Source organism: Chiloscyllium punctatum, chromosome 11, assembly GCF_047496795.1.
Source record: "Chiloscyllium punctatum isolate Juve2018m chromosome 11, sChiPun1.3, whole genome shotgun sequence".
Lineage (NCBI taxonomy): Eukaryota > Metazoa > Chordata > Chondrichthyes > Orectolobiformes > Hemiscylliidae > Chiloscyllium > Chiloscyllium punctatum.
The window spans coordinates 59,253,409-59,271,619 of record NC_092749.1 but is presented as its reverse complement, the minus strand read 5'-3'; the positions used below and the strand labels follow the sequence as shown (position 1 = coordinate 59,271,619).

General features: G+C 40.6%; 1 protein-coding gene across 3 annotated transcripts in view; it reads left to right on the top strand.

Annotated features, from left to right (window-relative positions):
• nrxn1a (neurexin 1a) overlaps window positions 1–18,211 on the top strand; it is a 1,866,202-nt gene that overhangs the window by 11,713 nt on the left and 1,836,278 nt on the right. The window lies entirely within an intron of this gene.

Below are 18,211 nucleotides of genomic sequence, written 5' to 3'. Positions count from 1 at the left end.
AACCAGTTATTGCTAAAATATACTGAGCTTAATAATCTCTCATAGCTAAACTAAAAAATAAGCACAGTTTGGGTCATTCTGTCCCTAAATGTGAATCATATTTGATCCCCAGGATAAGCTTCTGACTTTTACTGAAACCATTTGTTTCCACCTTCACAATTCTCCCTACCTCCATATAAGGCTCAGTTCATCAGTTATCTTTCACATTGATGATTCCAATACATTCCTAGTCGGTGTCCCACAGTCCACTCTATGTAGACTTGATGTCATCTAAAATTCCAATGTCTATCTAATTCATGCCATAAACTCCATTCAGTCATCTTTCCTGAACTCACAGAACTTGATTGGATTCTACACAAATAATGCCTCAATTTTAAAATTTTACGTTCCTCCATAGCTGCGCTCTTTTTTTCATGTATATAATCTGTTCCAGCTCTACAACTTTCCCAGATATTTGTACTCATTTAATTCAAGCTTCATTGATACCCCTAATTTTCATTACTCCACAATTGTTGGTTTCGCCTTTAGTCATCTGGACACTGAAATTCCTTCTCTGTACACTGTAACTCTCTGTCCTCCTTATAATATATCCTCCAAAACAAATCTTTACAAAAACAGTTTGGCTATCTGCCATAATAATGCATCATACAACTCAACATCAAGTCTTGATTAAAAACATACATATGCAATACCTTGTTTTACCATATGAAAGATATTATGTAAATACAACGTCTTGTTGTATTTGTTGATTTTCTCCTCTTGCACACCTTACACTATCCATGTCCTCATTTTGGTTAGATCCTGCAGGAAGCAGCAAACAAAAATGAATCATAACCCATGCTCTGGTGAGTTTTGCAGATCTTCTCCATAATAGTTCAAGCAATGGAACATTGCTTGTGCATCCCCAAGTTTTGTTTGATTAATTTTCAAGTGGTTTTAATGGTTCTTGTGTGCATCCTGATGATATGTAAGTGCTTTCTGTGCTGGAATCAGGAACATGGTAATTGTCAGGTAGCTATAATCATCCTGTAGCCATTTTGTTTGGCTTTCTTTGTAGCTCAGATGGCGATAATGCAGCAGACTGCTGCCACAATAATGTTGATTGACCTGCATGTTGTGCTGACTATAGCTACTAGATGTCGAGGGACTGAATCCTCTTTCTGTTGTCTTACATCTCAAAATTTACACAATGTGTCTACAAAGGGAGGGATGCTGTGACGAGCACTCTTCACCAGAGAGAAGCCTACAATACTGGCAAAGTCATGTCATAGAGTCATAGAGCTATGCAGCATGGAAACAGACCCTTTGGTCCAACTCGTCCATGCAGACAGATATCCTAAATTAATATAGTCCCATTTGCCTGCATTTGGTCCATATCCCTCTAAACCCTTCCCATCCATGTACCCATCCAGATGCCTTTTAAATGTTGTAATTATACCAGCCTCCACCACTTCCTCCGGCAGCTCATTCCACATGTGTGCCACCATCTGTGTGAAACAGATTGCCCCTAAGGTCCCTTATAAGTCTTTCCCCTTAAATCTATGCCCTCTAGTTTTGGATTTGCCAATCCCAGGGAAAAGACCTTGGCTATTCACCTTAAACATGCCCTTCATGATTTTATAAACCTCTATAAGGTCATCCCTCACCCTCCAACACTCCAGGGAAAATGACCCAGCGTATTCAGCCTCTCCCTATAGCTCAATCCCTCCAACCCTGGCAACATCTTTGTAAATCTTTTCTGAACCCTTTCAAGTTTCACAACATCCTTCTTACAGCAGGGAGACTAGAACTGAATGCAGTATTCCAAAAGTGATCTAACCAAAGTCCTGGACAGCCATGACATGACCTCCCAACTCCTATATTCAACACAATGACCAATAAAGGCAAGTGCACTGAACGCCTTCATCACTATCCTGTCTATTTGTGACTGCACTTTCAAGGATCTATGACCTGCATTCCAAAGTCTCTTTATTTAGCAACACTCCCTAGGTCCTTATCATTAAGTGCATAAGTCCTGCCCTGATTTGCCTTTCCAAAACGTGTTCACTTTGTATGCTTCCCTCTCGCAAGAAGGAATACAATGTATTCACCTATCTTTTCACACAGTTCAGTAGGCTTCCATATGCAAAAATGAAAAGTGTACTGGAATATATTGCAAATGTCACCTGCCACTGCCCAGCAAAAGTCTAACTCATTCAACTTCATGTCCATAGTCACTTTTGCCATGGCTGGTAATGCTATCCTTGTACCATGAAACTCTTCAGTCTGCAGAAGGTAGCAGACTTCAGCGAACACATCCTTGGTGAAGTAGAGGTGTCTAATGCATTACGTTTTGGTGAGGCTGAGATATGAGAAATACACATTTGAACACTCAGGTGAAGATGACATCTTAGTCAAAACTAATAAAAATGATTTTTTTCTCCTCTCTTTCTCACTTCTTGTGCAGCTTGTACTCCTCTGGGTCACTTCTAATTCTCCCAGACATTTTATTTGTCAAGGGGATGGAAATTACTGTATTCAAGTCTGGGCACAACTCTTGAAGTCAAGACTAAGGACATCTGCACCATTAAGTAGCAGTGTCAACTTCTAAATTATGTTATAAACTGAGAAATAGCTAATAGAAATCAATCAGTGACTAACCTGTAAGTGAGCAGTAATTTTTTAAAATAATCCTGGAGGGTTTTCTTCTCGCTGCTGAATGGATGTTCAGCTGTGCATGTTTGAGAGAAGGCATTAGCCAAGAGTGTTCAGGTCAAAAGTGGCTAGGATAGAAAGAAAAATCAGCATTGCGTGTTTACTGATCTCAAGAGCTGGCGACTTTGCATATTTCTGGTGCATGCACCCATACTGTTGCCCTTGCCAAAATGAAATCTGGTGAAATATGCACAAGACCTGTATACATGTGCTGGCACAAACAACATGTTAGGCCCAAAATCATCCATGTAATAATATAAACACGAGTGCCACACCATTAGGTTTTGCAGCCTTTAAGATTAAACATGACATCAATCTTGATCCTTTATTAATATTTCAACAATTAACTCCATCAGAGTGTACACAGACATCTTAATATTTTATTCTGAAATGACAAGTGATGATGTGGATGGTAGCTGTTGGATTGCCATGGTGTCAATACTAAATTAATTTATTTGCAATGAAATTTTATGCCATGCCATACTGCCCTCTTTATGGTCATTATTTATAAACTGTTTAGTCTAGAAATTATAGTTGCTGTTATTAAAAGATGAACACTCAGCATTTTTCTAGGACATTTCCTTAACTGCTATTTTACTGAAGATATAATGTCATTCATGTTAACCAGGTCAATACTACTAAAGCAGCAGCAGGTGAAGTGCTTGTATGTTGATATCACCAGCAGTAATTTTTAGATGTTATCGCATCTTTCCAACCAATGCTCTTAAAATTATGCCGAACTGTGTGATGTTCATATGTATAGTCCAGGAACCTCAGTTTCTCCAATCCTGAGCACATTCATGAATCTTTTTAAAATGTCAAAGTCGGTTTGAATATCTGATCCTTTTTAATGTTATCTTGATGTTAGGACAATTAGGTTAACTATACGACAGGTTATATGTAACAGCCCTAAGAACTATTTTGGGCAACTGGAAAGGGTATTTCACAACTAAGTTTGTTGCATGACTGACCAGTTCACTAACTTTTGGGGTCACTGCTCTTTACAATGATTATACTTAAGAATTTTAGATGGTGCTAAGTCAGGGAGAGAGAGAATTCTGTTCTGCCCACTCATGGAATTTCAGGGTGGTACCAAGTGGGAAACAGTCACTTCCCCACAGAAGTAAAGACAAAGAGAAATTATATTCCTTATTTGGATTCCATTTATCCACTTTCTCATAGAATTCCTTTGCTGTTCCTTACTGCTAAGCACTAAATGGCAAGGGAGGAATTCTGAATATTGGTTGGGTAATGTGTCATAGCAGGACAGGCTGATGCTAGAGACTCCAAAGTATACAGCCACAAGCTTTGAGAGTCATTGGTGAAAAGGAGATGCGCCCTGGTACATAAGTTGTCTAATAGACTATTTCTTTGGAAGAGGGTTGAATTTTCTTCTGTTATGATCGTTATTTTAATATAGAATTGTGCCAGCTAAGGAAGTAGGCTTTACATTTTATCATGGGACAAGCTTTTTGGTATTTACTTAAAGCAGATTGATCAAAAGGTATACTGTTAATGGATTCAACTAAATGCAATGTTTTGAGTCAAGTTGCATTTTCTTTTTTTCTGCAACCAAGCTATTATGTATAGATGGCAGCTGAGGAAAATAATAAAAGCTAGCCAATGGATTTATAAAAACTGCAACAGGCCAAAGTATGTAACAGCTTGAGAATGGACATAATCTATGAAAATGAGTGGTATGTAAGCTTTGTACCTCAGGTTGTAATAACTGCACATCATCCTTCTACTTCTGGTGGGGGAAAAATACATAAAATCTTGAAGGTAAAAGCAAGATGCTAATAATGAAGTACTGGTCATATAGGAGTTGGAGCAGAGATCCATAATATACTCATTAGAAAATTATGAACACTTGAATTATGTATCAAATTACATATATTTTTAAAGGGAAATAAAAACAGTTTTTATCTACAGACAATCAGGCAGGCTTTTATCGAAACATTGGCATCAGAGTCACTTTCTCATATTCAACTCTCTCCATCTCTCTAGTTCAAAAATCCATTCTACCTTCTCTTCATTTAGCACATATCTCGCTGGAGTATACATTGCCGAACAATCTTTATTTTGTTTCTCTAAAGGCTCTGGTTCTTCTGTTCTTGTGCCATACGTGATATTCCTGTAACTCCAACAGATACATTGGCAAAATAAATCAACATTTTTCTTGTGAAATGCAAACCAGCTGACGCATGACTGGATAAACTAATTTGTTACTTTAATAAGTGGATGGTTGGAATATATAACAAAATGAAAAATAGCAGAGAACCAGTCAAAATTAAAGCAATGCAGTTGTGGGAGTTTGAAGCAGTTTTAGTTGGGGAAAGCAAAGTAAAGATTTAAGAAGGAAAAGTAATGGTCAACATGATTGCAAAGCAATTAGAAACTTGTCTAAGAGCTATACCAGCTAGAAACTACAATTGGTTAACATAAAGTCAGAGTTTCAGTGTTAATGGCTAAAGTGGGATATGATGTACAGATGGTCTGTGATTTATGAATATCTGACATATGAACACTTGTACTTACAAGCTAGAAACTAGAATAATAATCTTAAGGATCTGACATGTGAATGCACTTAATGAATGGCCATTTTATATTATATTGTGTTGTGTTACAATTAGAGTATAAATCAATTTACAAACATACTCAGGAACAGAACTCTTTTATAACCCAGGGACTGCCATTATTAACTATAACAAAGATATGGTTTAGCTTTAGACAGGAAATTAAGTCGGCTACAAATTTGTTTATCACTTTGAAGGAAGTGTATATGGATTATATCAATTCCTTGGCAGCACTTGTGGGCACAACAGGTGAAATCTTCCTGGTCCTGTGTAAGTAGGCTGGTGGACATTGAGAGAGAATGTATGTGTGGAGGGATGAGATCAGGAGTTCAGATGTTTGTCATAAATGGCAACAATGGGTAGTCAATTTGAATAATTAAATGGCCAATTGCAGGTCTCTTGGGGGCACTCCAGGCTGGGTCCCCAGTTTATCCCAAAGCACACCAGATGCCAGGAGTCAGCCTGGTATCAGTTGGTTGCAGTGCCTGTGAGGCCTATTTCGGGGCTCACTACTCACAAACCCCATCAAACACACCAGGGATCAATAGATCAAAGCTGTGGTCACAGGCATTCTGTGAAGGTATCATTGAACATTGCTGACAAGTGCTTTGTTAAGATTTAGAAATAGTGCTGCCCCATGATTATTATTGAAGGACATGAGATTCTGCCTGGAGCAACTTGCAGCACTGTATTGCTCCAGGGTATTAAATGGTTACAAAACACTGGTTTGATATAGTGTCACGTTCTGCATTTCTAAGTTGAATGTTTTCAAGGGATTTGGAGATGCCAGTGATACTATAGAATTTGATTACAGACCTAGCATTTTTAGGCTCCCCTCAGGTGTTCAGACCGAATCCATGTGAATATAATTGAGAATTGTAGAATCATGCAATCAAGCAGCACAGACTAAGCCCATTTGTCTCATTAAGCCTGTGCTGGCCCTTTGGTACATCTATCCAATTTACCACAATTACCTACATTTTCCCAAAAACCTGTAAATTATTTATTTTATTTGAAATTGGAAATATATTTGAAACAAGAAAATAAGAATAGGAGTCAGCTGATGGGCCTTCCGAGCCTGCTCCCTCATTCAATATAGTCAGGGCTGATCATCCTATTCTGTACCCTTTTATCGCTTTCACCCCATACCCTTTGATACCTAATGTTTTGGCGTCAACTCATTAGGTAGAGAATTCTGCAGGCTTACCATTCTCTGGCTGAATAATTTTCTCTTAATCTCAGTCCTAAATGGCTTATCCCATGTCCTTTGGACTGTCCTCCCTGATTCTGGAATCCCCAGTCATCAGGAACATCCTTCTTGCATGTAAACTACTGCGTCCTGATAGAATTTTAGAGTTTTCTATGAGATCCCCTCTTATTCTTCTAAACTCTAGTGAATACAGTCCTAAATAATTCAGTCTCTCCTATTTTAGAAATCAGTCTGGTAAGCATTCATTACATTCCCTCCATAGCTAAAACATCCTTCCTCAGGTAAAGAGACAAAAACTGCACTCATTTGTGGTCTGAACAAGGGCTTGTACAATTACAGCAAGGCCAACATACCATGAGGGCTTATGCCTGAAATGTCGACTCTCCTGCTTCTTGGATGCTGCCTGACTGGCTGTGCTTTTCCAGCACCACACTCTTCAACATACTATTTGCCTTCTTCACCCCCTGCTGCACTTGCATGTTTACTTTCAGCGACTGGCATGCATGGGCACCCAGGTCATGTTGCATCTACTCCTTTCCCAATCTATCACTATTCAGATAACAGCCCCCTTCCTGTTTTGCTACTAAAGTGGACAACCTCACTCATATTTATCCACTTTATACATCATCTGTCATGCATTTGCACATTGATCCAACTTGTCCAAATCGCAGTGAAGTATATTTGCATTTTCCTCACAGCTCACAGGCCTACTTAACTTTGTGTCATCTGCAAGCTTAAAAATATTACATTCAGTTCCCTCATCTGACTGATTAATATATTTTATGAGTCGCTGGAGTCTGAGCATTGATCTGTGTGTGCCCCACTAGTCACTGGCTACCACTCAGAAAATTACCCATAATTATTCCCATTCTTTGTGTACTACCTGCCAACCAGTTCTATATCCATATCAACTGGAGTTTAAAAGAGTAAGAAGGGGTCTATAAACACCCATACAATTCTAGAGGACCAGACAGTATAAACACAGGGAGGATGTTCCTGATGGCAGGGGAGTTCAGAAGCAGGAGTCACAGTCTAAGGATATGGGGTGGACTATTTAGGACTGAGATGAATGCTGATTGAATGTTTTCAAGAAGGTGATAGATATAGTTCATCGGGCTAAAGGGAAAAGGGGCAAATGAAGAAAGCGGGATCAGGGTACTGAGCTGCATGATCAGTCATGATTATATTGAATGGCAGAACAGTCTTGAAATGCCTAGTCCTCCTATTTTCTATGTTTGAGAGTGCCGCACTCTGTGACAAACTTGTTATGTATTTCTTTTCATACACGGGTGGATAACCACCCCCTTTCTATTCTTCTGAATCCTCTGAAGCAGTAGGAATGTGGAGATGCTGGAGAGTCAAAGTTGAAAAATGTGGTGCTGGAAAAACACAGCAGATCAGGCAGCATCCAAGGAGCAGGAGAGTTGACATTTTAGGCATAAGCCCCTGATGAAGGGTATATGCCCGAAACATCAATTCTCCTGCTCCTCAGATGCTACCTGAGCTGCTGCGCTTTTCAAGTGTCACACTTTTCGACTCGACCTTCTGGAACATACATACCAAGAAATTCTCCGCTCTCTGTAAACCCTGCCGTCAGTTCAGTCTGTTTGTAAGTCCATAAACCTTGAGTTCATGTCAGGTACTGGGAGACCTCATCTGCACATGTAGTTATTTGGGACACATGAAGCATCCTGTCATTCCTACATGACACAGAAATGGTAGGTAATGGAACTCAGCAGCATTTCTTATCCTATTCCATCCATTTAATTACATTGACTATCCATATATTTCCTGATCTAGCTTGGTTTAAAGCACTCCACGCTGACAAAGCTCTTTGCAATGTACTTACATCAAACTATGTTGTCACTCTGATAGAGTTTCCTAACTATGCATGTAGCTCTGAAGAATTATGAGACAAAATAATTCTCAAGACGCAATGCATGTTTTGTGGCTCATAAAAAGTAAAAGAAATCTGGAGACACATAAGTAAAAACAACAATGCAATAATACTGGGTGATTTCAACAAAATGAGCTGGGATGAAGATTCGGCATGGGCTGGAAATGGGAGCCCTTTTTATAGCGCACAAAATGAGAATGTAACAATTGATATGTGAAGTAGTAACCACAATATAGATTAAAAATAAAAAGAAATAAGGCATACAATGAAAATAACCAAAAGTAGAATTAGATTAGATTCCCTACAGTGTAGAAACAGGCCCTTTGGCCCAACAAGTCCACACCAACCCTCTGAAGAGGAGTAACCCACCCCCCTCAGAATAATGCACTAACACTACGGGCAATTTAACATGGCCAATTCACCTGACCTGCACATCTTTGGACTGTGGGAGGAAACCCACACAGACAGAGGGAGAATATGCAAACTCCACACAGACAGTCACTCAAGGTTAGGGTTGAACCTGGGTGCTGTGAGGCAGCAGGGCTAACCACTGAGCCACCATGCCACCTCCAGATAAGTAAGAATCTGCCTTGTAAACAGAAAAGCAAGAAGAGAGGTTACTGAAGTAGTAACAAGGAGCGCAGAATAAATAAGTACTGGTAAGGTGAAAAGGGGATGAACTGAAGATAATAGTTTATTGGTTAATTAGAGTTTAACACAAGCACAAACTTAAAATGAAGATAAATGACAAAATTACAGTGAACGATATTGAAGATAATCATGTGGAAAGTAGAAAGTAAAGGGAATATGCAAGGGGGATCAGAATGGCTAAAGGAAATATGAATAAAAGGCAAACAGATGGGAAAAATATAAGATTTTTGATAAAAGAATAATGAGAGAATAAGACTACACATAGGTAAAAGATGGAATCCAGTTCTGGAGGCTGAAGGTCCATTAGAGTTATTACTATTTTGCATCTGTTCTTAAAATGTTAAAATGTTAATATAGGTGCATTAATATAGTGCAATAACATAGGTGCAGTAATATCGGTGTGTTAATATAGGTGCAGTGGAGGGGAACACAACAATGGTTTAAGATAACTGCAATGGAAAGAATTTGTTCTGAAAGCAGTTAGCAGACTTTAGCATGCACAAGTCATTCAAGTCTAACAGGAATGCAGCCTAGGTTTTGAAAAGTGTCAGCAGGTAGATTATAACAGTGATGTTAAAATTTAATTGAATCTTCAAGTTTGCCAATGGTTTGGGGAGAAAGCCCATAAAGCAAGCTTGTTTAAGAAAGCAGTGATAGACCAGTTTGTTTCAAGTCAATAATTCAAGAACAAATTAGAAAGCATTACAAATGCATGAAGTAATCAAGCAAAGCGATTTGTTCAAGATCAGTCATGATTGTCAATTTTGAAGTCTTCTGAAATAGATAAAAGAAAAGGAGCAGGGAAAATGGGGGCATTTTCCCAGGTGCTTGGAGGTGGGTATAGAGGCTGGACTGCTGGGAAAATGAGAAATAAATGAATTAGGTCAGTTTACCAATATGTTTCTGCCTCCAGCTATGTTGGGTGGGTTTGTGGAAAAGTTGAGAAATGCTGCAGTTGAGGTGGGAAGCCAATTGATGTCATTAAAGTAACAATTCAGTGATTTTTCCCAGTGGAATCCCTCTTTCCAAACAGGGGAGCAGTATCAGGTTGTGTTCTCCAAGTCAACAGTTAAGAGAAGGTGAGAGCACAGCTGGAAGATGTTTCAGTGAAGCTGACAAACTGTGAAGGCTTTAATCAGTTGCTGTGAAGAACTGGAAAATTGAATAGATAGATATGCTATGAAGCAGTCCTTCTGACAGAGTGCAATAACTGTGTCTCTGGTGATTAATATTGTGTGGTAGGCCTTTTACTCAACAAGCTTCACCAATTCGCAGTTTCACTTCCCCACTGGCAGCTGTCAGAGCAGCACCAGAACAGATTGGACAAATGCACTGTCCAGTACTTTAACAGCAGCCGTGCAGGCGTAAGGTCCTCCATTAAGATGCAGGTGGAAGGAGGCAGGATGCTCAGTTCACCATATCATGCCAGTTTTTCACACGTGAAACCAACACTGCCTTATAAGGCTGAGCCACTCATGGACGTCACTGCCGACATCTTGCTGTTTTGTTGGATCAGGCTGGTAACTGAAACCACCCCTTATACATGTCAAAAACCCCAACCTCCAACGTGTCCCAACTATTGTGGTATTGTTTGGAAAAGAGAGAAAGTAGGGAGGTGACAGTGCCACAAATTGCTTGTGTTCAAAGGAGCAACGGGCAGAATTTGCACTGTGAGGCATGTGCCCGAGAGGTTAATATGTTGGAGGTCATTATGTATATTGGTTGCTCATATGGGTATGTGGAGTGTCTGCACAAAGTGAAATGAGTGAATGTACAAGGTGACTCGAGGTACACTGTGCAGGAGAATGCTGGACAAGTCATACTGTGGAGCTTGGCACTTAATGGTGTCACATCACTCACCTGTAATGCTTTCCTGAGGTTGTGTATCTTCCTGGTCCACCATCTCCAGATAAGAGAGGCACACAGTGCTCATCTTGACAAAAATCACTTAATTTAAAAAGAAAGATTTTCTGCTTCCTGCCTTTCAGAGAATTCACTTCAGTGAAGCCAATCTGTACCCTCAGGTATTTTTACTAGCCCTGGGCAAGGGTTCTGAGATCATTATCATCCTGGCTAAGGAGAGGGGAATTGGCTCTTCTTTATTATAACACGTTGATTACAACAAACTTAACTTTACAAAACAAAGGACCTTTCCACAATGGTATCTTTCCCAATTCCTAAGTGCTAAGGGGCAGGATCTCAAGGGATCTCAACAACCTGGCCCATAGCAATAAGACAAGATCACATGAGAAGTCTGGAGAGGGTGATCTCGGTGTGGAGCAACTTGCTGTATCTTTTATGCATTAGGCAATGGAAAGTTGCCTTTAAACAGGGATTATTATTTGTTGGTGACCTTAATAAACATTCCGAATGCCTCATTAATATTTAGCTTCCTATCTTACCTAATGTGTTGAAAAAGCTAGATGCTGAAAAGTCTTGGCCAGAAAATGGCTGGAGAGTTCAGCTCACTGCAAAGAGCCTCCATGGGTTGATCAGTGGCAAATGGAATCCAATTTAGATACATGTGAGGTGATGCACTTGGTAGGACAAACAAGGTAAAGGAAAACATGATGAATGGCAAGATCCTGAAGTCATCAAGGAGCAGAGGCATTTTGGTGGGCATGTCTACTCATACCTTAAGATGGTGGTACGGGTAGATAATGATATTACGAAAGTTTATGTTATACTTATTGTTATTCGCTGATGTTTAAGAACAGTGAAGTTATGCCGGAACTGAACTGTTTTAAAACATTAGAGTGTAGATGTGCAGTTCTAGAATCCATATCATAGCACTGGAGATGGTGCAGGGGAGAGTTACCAGGATGTTTCCAGGGCTGGAGAGTTTTAGTTATAAAGAGAGTTTGGATACACTGGAGTTGTTTTCCGTGGAGCAGCGGAGACTGATGGGCGACATGATTGAGATGTATAACATTATGAGGAACATGGATAGGAAGAGATATTGTCGCTTGGTGGAGGGACCAAGGGACATAAGGTTAGGTGCAGGAGTGTTAGGGAATATAACAAAAACGTATTTTTCACCCAGAAGATTGTGGGAATTCGAAACTCACTGCCTGTAAGGATGCTGAAGGCAGAGACTGTCATAACATTCACGAAGGATTTCAGTGTGCACTTGGAAAAACAAGGCATACAAGGCCATGAATCAATTGCTAGAAAGTGGGAATAGAATAGTTAGTTCCTTGTTTATAATGGTGCAGATTCTAAAGGCCTGAGGGCCTTTCTCTGAGGCGACTTCTGGCAGAGTAATCTCTTTCTCCCCAGGGACGTGGATATCCGGTGGTACCTGCAAGAATGAGAAGGCAGCATACCCAGGGTAAAGATATGGCATGTAGTGAAGGACACTGACAGTGGGGTTAATGGGAGCGATGGAGTGGTCCTTACTCGATTGGCAGGACATAGATGTCCCAATATCCTCATAGAAGTGGTCCCGGTCTTTTGTTAGGGATAGGATTCTCTCATCAGAGTTGAGGAGCTTGATCTCAGTCACATCATCACCTTCCTACCCTACTCTGGGCTGTCTTCTCCTGAAATAAGTGAAACAGAGGGATTGAGTGAGATGAAAGTGGGCATCATGATTGTTAGTGCAGGTACAGATGGTCAAAAGGTGGCAAAGGTATCCCGGGCAAGTGAGCAGGCTGCACAGTGGTATGGGAAAGGGGGAGAGTTGAGGGAAATCAGAACAAGTGAGGGAAAATGTTACATACAATTATGAGTAGAAGACCATGAGCCTCGATAGGAGATGTGTGTACTGGCAAAGATGGAGTGAGTGTGAGGTAGCAGAGAGAAGAGTGCAGTACCTACTATGGCAGAGTGGAGAGGATGGTTGACCTTCTTATGGCATGGATGAACCAGATGCTGACCCAGGGCCATGTTCTGCTGTGGCTTCCTTTGTCACCCTTCTTATGCATCAGCCCCTCCACCAGGACCGTCAGGTACCTGTCAGAGTGTCACAGAATCATCTCTCCCTTCTCCCTTCTGACTGTCCTGCACAGATTTGGGCAGCTTCAAAATGCTAGCACATGTCTGGGTGCACAGGTGCCGTGGTGCTGATGTTTCAATGGATGTCTGCTCAGTGGTGAGTTCTTCTGGGAATAGTGTGTGATAAGATGAGGCTAGAATCAGATGAGAGGACCATTGTAGGGGTGGGAAAGGTAGTTCATGAGTTGAATTTGTTATAATACCTCATGAGACTGTGCTCAATCTCACAGTAAAAATCCCTTTAAAAACATAACACAACAGAAATCACAAAAATTTGTTATTAAACCCAATGTTTCCAGCAGAGCTGATTTAACTGCATTTCTTGAGTTGAAGAAACATCAACTTCATTAGTTACGAGGTCATGGAAAATGAAATGCAACACTCATACACACAGATTAGCAATGAGAGAAAGAATCACAGTTCAAAAGATCAAGTTCAAATCAGTCCTTGTTTTGTGTGTGTTGAATTAGATGGTGGAAATGTTGCAAATGTTGAGTAATTTCGGTAATTTTGATTTTGGAAGTTGAGCAGTTGGTTTTAAGACTCTGGTTTCTGTAAATTAGCTGAAAGGATATGTCTGGTTTCCTGTTTGACTGCACTTGACTGGAGACTTGCTTCCAGCAATCAGAGAGAACCTTTCCACCTCTTTCCTTTTGACCTGCGAGTACAGGGCTGTCACTCAGATGTTCTTCAGCTGTATTGTAATGTTCCACAGTATACTTTAGCCCAGTCATACTAGAACACCACACTAGGTGCCATGAGTTATTAACATCTTCACTTGTGTTTGCAGGGAAACGAATGTTTTCTGTTACCTCATATTATGTCCATAGTTTGAGAATGTAATACACAGGAGAAGGCTCGTAGCTGAGTGTAATCCAAATGAGACATTTCTAAACAGCTAACTTGGACTTGTGTACCCTTAAAGAAAAGCTTGTCTTACCAGAACAAAATAGTCAACATGCCCTGTGAGTAAATTGGGATTATGAGCTGCTGTCCTGACAATGTCACTTACATAAGTTCACCAAGTCAAAAAGTTTGTACCAGAAGGTTGCCATTTGATCAGTCTTTCAACATTTCTATGCAGAAAGTAGGACTGCAGAAGCTGGAGAGTCAGAGTCGAAAAGTGTGGCGCTGGAAAAGCACGGCAGGCCAGGCAGCCTCTGAGGAGCAGGACAGTCGACATTTCAGGCATAAACACCCTTCATCAGGAATTTCTTTGGGTACTGTAGAGTTAAAAAAGAATCTCAATCCTGGAGCACTTCTTTGAAGAACTGAAACCTTCCTGTGACAAAATTGTCATGTCAAATGGCCTGACCTCCTCCAATTGTTCATGAACATTAGACTTTTAATTGATTTATGCTGGCAAAGAGCAATCAGAATGCCTGTCTCGCAGCAATCAAAATTGTAACATGAAAAGGGTCTCAAAGTATAAAAAAGGCAAGGTGGGAAAATTCAACCCAATGAATGTGGATTCCTAGAATGTGGTGAACAAAATGTTTTGCCGAAACAATATTAGGTACATGTTCAAAAGGAAATGGAGCAGCACAAGGAAGGTGGTTAATTAGTGCTAATGTCACTGAACCAGTAATTCAAACTGAAGAAAATCTTTCAAGGAGTAAAGGTTCAATCCTCCTTGTAGTAAATGATCAAACTTGATTGGCTTTTTAAAACGTAATCTGCATCCAGAAGCTAGTTTCATAGTGATCATGAAATAAGTTACAAAATATTATCTGGTACATTGATGTCCTTTAGAAAAGAAAATTTATTTTCCTGATCTAGCCTACATGTGACTCCATACCCTCAGCCATGTGGCTGATTCTTGATTGCCTTCTGAAATGGTCCAACGAACCATATTGTTCAAGGGCAATTAGGAAATAGCAAAACATTGCTGACCTAGCTGATGACATCCAAATCCCATGAACGCTGAATCAAATGTTTTTTAATCGAGAAGAAACCAAAAGGTACGGTATACAATGTTGCTCAGATTCGTGAGGATAGAAAATGGTGATCCCCAGGGGTGAATGCTGGGTATATTCTTGTTCTCTATCGATGTGTGCATAAATTGAACTTGGATGAGGCAGGACAAGTTTCAAATCTTTCTTTAGCGAAAGCTTAAGAATTAAAAAAAATTCATTTTGTGAGAAGTGGGCAGACTGGCTGGCCAGCATTTATTGCCCATCCCCAGTTGCCCTTGAGAAGGTGTTGGTGATCAGCCTTCTGGAACCACTGCAGTCCAAATAGTCTAGGTAGACACACAATGCCATTACAGAGGGAATTCCAAGATTTTGACCCAGCAGCAGTGAAGGAACGATGATATATTTCCAAGTCAGGATGGTGAGTGGCTTGGAGGGGATCTTGAAGGTGGTGGTGCTCCCATGTTTCTGCTGCCCTCGTCCTTCTTGATGGAAGTACTTGTGGGTTTGCAGGATGCTGTCTAAAGAACTTTGGTGAATTTCTGAAGTGCATCTTGTAGATAGTACACACTGCTGCAACTGAGCACCAGTGGTGGAGGGAATGAATGCTTGTGGATCAGTGCCAATCCAGTAGGCTGCTTTGTCCTGGATGGTGTCAGCTCCTTGAATGTTGTTGGGACTGCATTTCTCCAGGCAAGTGGGGAGTATTTCCATCACACTCCTGACTTGTGTCTTGTAGATGGTGGACAGGCTTTGCAGAGTCAGAAGGTGAGCTATTTGCTGCAGTATTCCTAGCCTCTGACCTGCTTTTGTAACCACTGCATTTACTTGGTGAATCCAGTTGAGTTTCTGGTCAATGGTAACCATGGGGGATTCATTGATGATAACACCATTGAATAACAAGGGGTGATGGTGTGTCTTACTGGATTGGTCATAGCCTGGCATTTGTATGGCATGACTGTTACTTATCACATGTCAGTCCAAGCCTGGAAATTGTACAGATCTTATACGGTATGTGAGAGATTATGACTGGTGCTGAACATTGTGCAATCGTTGGTGAATATCCCCTCCCCCCCCAATGTTATGATGATGGGAAGGTTATTGAAGAAGCAGCTGAAGATGGTTGGGCCTAGGACACTGCCCTGAGGAACTCCTGCAGAAATATCTGAGCTGAGATGACTGACCGTCTTCCTATATGTCAGGTGTGACTTCAACCAGCGGAGAGTTTGCCTCCTGATATCCATTGATTCCAGTTTTCCTTGATGTCACACTCGGTCAAATGCAGCCTTGATGTCAAGGGCTGTCACCCTCACCCCACCTCTGGAATTCAGCTCTTTTGTCCTTGTTTGAACCAAGGCTGTAATGAGGCCAGGAGCTGAATGACCCTGACTGGATATCACTGAGCAGGTTATTGCTGAGCAGGTGCTACTTGATAGTGGTGTGATGGCACCTTCCATCACATTACTGATGATCAAAAGAAGACTGATGAACAGTAATTGACTGAGTCAGAGTTGTTTTTATGTACAGGAAATGTCTAGGCATACCAGGTAAAGGTATTGTTGACTCTGTACTGGAAGAGCTTGGCCAGGGGAGTGGCAAGTCCAGGAGCACAAGTCTTCAGTATTATTGCCAGAATGTTTTCAGGTCCCATTGCCTTTGCAGTATCCATGTTTCTAACCACTTCTTGATATCACATAGACTGAATCAAATTGGCTGAAGACTGGAATCTGTAATTCTGGGGACCACTGGAGGAGGCTGAGATGGATCAACCACCTGGCACTTCTGGCTGAAAGCTGCTCTGAGTTCTTCAGCCTTATCTTTTGCACTAGGATGGCACATTGGCTCAGTGGTTAACACTGCTGCCTCACAGCACCAGGGACCAGAGTTCAATTCCTGCCTCGGGTGACTGTCTGTATGGAGTTTGTGCATTCGCCTTGTCTACGTGGGTTTCCGCCCATAATCCAAAGATGTGCAGGTCAGGTAAATTGGCCATGATAAATTGTCCATACTAATAGGTGCCTTAGTTAGGGGTAAATATAGGGTAGGGGAGTAGGTCTGGGTGGATTACTCTTTAGAGGGTCATTGTGGACTTGTTGGGCCAAAGAGCCTGTTTCCATACTGTAGGGATTCTAATCACGAATGGGCTGGGCTGTTTCATCACTGAGGATGGGGATATTTGTGGAGCTTCCTTCCCCCAAGAATTGTTTAATTATCAACCATCATTCAAGGCTGAATATGGCAGGACTGGAGAGCTTCGATCTGATCTGTTGATTGCAGGATCACTTAGCTCTGCCCATCACTTGCTGCTTATGCTGTTTGGCATGCAGGTAGTCCTGTTTGGTAGCTTCAGCCTCATTAAGAATGAGTCAACATTTTAAAATTGAGTGAGGAGAGAAGATCAAAGAATTTAAATGTGCAGAGTTGTTGAGGGTAACATCAATATAAATTTGGATAGGATTGAATAACTATTTGATGCAGCTGGAGCTGTAGAGTAATACAGAAAGAAAAGTTAGTTTTAGAATGCTAATTAACAAGCTGACACCAGCATAGTGCTAACATCTGTCAACAAATTCATTTGCTTCTTTGTCACATTTGAAGAAGCACGGAAGATATTTTCACAAGATCAGTCTGCCAGTGCAGAGTAAGCTGAATGAAAGTGTCAGCACCTAATTTTGTTGTAAGAAAATCTTCAAAACTTTGGAACATAATTTTTTTTGTAAATTATGTTGAACCTAGTCATTGCATGTAGCTGTTTCTCTGAATGCCTCTCTGATGTCCTTTAGTGAAGGAAACATTCTGCCAATGTTGGTCGAGTTGATAGGTAAATCCATTTCAAATTTAAAATCTTGTTTTCTTTCTTCCAATAGTTGCACTTCTTCACTTTTATTATTTATATCTTCAACTCCAATTTATTCTCTTGCCTATGTCCTTAAGCTCTCTTTTCTCCATCTGCTCCTCCTATTTACCTTTTACCAACATCCACATTTCTCACTCTATCTCCCTCAATTGTATTATCACTCCATTCAACCTGATATTCCCACCCCATTTTTTTCTCTCTTCATAATTTCTTCTCTTCCACATCACTATTCCTGTCTTTGTTCTTTCACTTCATTTGTGTTTGCTTTTACCTTCCATTTGTGTTTGCTCTTTCCCTGCTTCTCACTTATGAGTTCACATTTTTTATTCATTCACGGGATGAGGGTGTGACTAGCTGGATCAGCATTTATTGTCTAACCTTAATTGCCCAGAGAACAGTTAAGAGTCAACCACATTG